This window comes from Panthera leo, chromosome D1, assembly GCF_018350215.1.
Source record: "Panthera leo isolate Ple1 chromosome D1, P.leo_Ple1_pat1.1, whole genome shotgun sequence".
NCBI classification, from domain to species: domain Eukaryota; kingdom Metazoa; phylum Chordata; class Mammalia; order Carnivora; family Felidae; genus Panthera; species Panthera leo.
The window spans coordinates 80704719-80706769 of record NC_056688.1 but is presented as its reverse complement, the minus strand read 5'-3'; the positions used below and the strand labels follow the sequence as shown (position 1 = coordinate 80706769).

General features: G+C 40.5%; 1 pseudogene; it reads right to left on the bottom strand.

Annotated features, from left to right (window-relative positions):
• Nucleotides 1-850: 850 nt before the first annotated feature.
• On the bottom strand, nucleotides 851-1821 carry LOC122199125 (annotated as a pseudogene).
• Nucleotides 1822-2051: the final 230 nt, after the last annotated feature.

The following is a 2051-nucleotide window of genomic DNA, read 5'->3' as shown; positions in this document are numbered from 1 at the left end:
AGTGTGATGCTAAGTGAAATAAGCCATACAGAGAAAGACAGATACCATATGGTTTCACTCTTATGTGGATCCTGAGAAACATAACAGAAACCCATGGGGGAGGGGAAGGAAAAAAAAAAAAAAAAAAAAAAGAGGTTAGAGTGGGAGAGAGCCAAAGCATTAGAGACTGTTAAAAACTGAGAACAAACTGAGGGTTGATGGGGGGTGGGAGGGAGGGCAGGGTGGGTGATGGGTATTGAGGAGGGCACCTTTTGGGATGAGCACTGGGTGTTGTATGGAAACCAATTTGACAGTAAATTTCATATATTAAAAAAAAAAAAAAATGTACCATATGGTAGTGAGTCTGTGTTGACAAAGAAATATAATCATAAGAAGTCATCAATGTCCACAAAAAAGTACCCAACAGTTGTGAAAATGAAATTGGCTTAGTTCGGATCATGACAGTAACAGCTATGATAGCTAGCAAGTGATAAACAGGGACAAAATATTATTGACATCCACGAAGTGTTGTAAGCATTTATTGTGATAATCTATGTAGAGGGCTCAGAACAGTGTCTGCTTCATGGTAAGCCTCTATAGATGCAATCATTGTATAATTACATCCTTTTATGTATCTATGCTATACTATTTTATGTATATATGTATATATTTTACTATTTTGTAACATTATATTTTTTTCCACTTTCCTGAACTTTATTAAAGAAAAGGTGATGGTAGTAAATGTCCAGAACATAGTCAATTTTCTAGGATTCTTCCTTTGAAAATGTGACATTTGATTTCCAAACACAAGCCAGAGCGTACATGCTTCCCAATTATGCTAAGTAGGTGAGAAGCTGAAATCCTAAAATGTTCATCTTCCAACTTTTCCCAGTCTGTGTTCTGTCTTTGGATCAGCAATAATTGCCTGAACAGCTACGATGGCTTCATTAATTTTTGTCTGTAGCTCCCTGATCTCTTCCATATGGAACAATCCAAGATTTTTGAGCAGCTTCATTAAGAACTGCATTTCCTCTGTCAAACCCAAGAATATGTTTGTCTAAAGCAACAGGCAAATCCTCTTTTGTTTCATTTGTTTTAGCAGCTGCATCCTGCCTCAGGTACTCCTGGACCACAATGTGAATTGCCTTAAGCATTACCAGGTAATCATCATGACAGTGAATCTGACGGTTAGCCAAAGCCATTACACCAGCCTTAAAATTGGGAGTATTTACATCCAAACCGATCAATGGCTCTGCATTTTTTGCTGCATTGTCAGCATGTTTTGTATTATCAGGTAGTAAGTCCTTGTATTTTCAGCATTGTCTCAATGTTCAAGTCTAACAGCTAAACCAAGAAACCAGTAAGTGGCTTCCTGTTGATCTTGAATCTTGAAAAGACAGTTAACATCTCTGTAGTACTTTTTAAAGAACTTGGGCTGGGAGTTCCTGGGTGGCTCAGTGGTTAAGGATTGGACTTTTGGTTTCGCCTCAGGTCATGATCTCAGGGTTTGTGAGTTCCAGACCCACATTGGGCTCTGTACTGACCACATGGAGCCTGCTTGGGATTCTCCCTCCCTCTCTCTGTGTCCCTCCCTTGTTCGTGTGCATGTGCGCTCCCTCTCTCACACTCTCTCCCTCTCTCAAAATACATGAATAAACATTAAAAAAAAAAAAAAGCCAGTCACTGCTGTGGATGTTTCTTTAATTACCTGTCTTCAATCTGGTAGTGTCTGATATTCTGGTCTTCAAGTCAGACAGTAAATTTTCTAAATTTTATTTCATTGCTACAGTTGAAGCCATCAGGGTTGCAGTAGTTGAGGGCCATCAGCTTGCATCAGAACATAGTCCCCACTCTGGTCTCCCAGGCTGTGGCTGGGAGAAGAGAGGCCAGGAGAAGCGGGTGGCACAGGCACCGGCGATGCAGCAAGAACTATTTTGTAACATTAAAAAAAAATTTTTAGTGTTTATTTATGAGAGAGAGAGACAGAGACAGAGCACGAGCAGGAGAGGGGCAGAGAGAGAGGGAGACACAGAATCCGAAGCAGGCTCCAGCCTCCAAGCTGTCAGCACAGA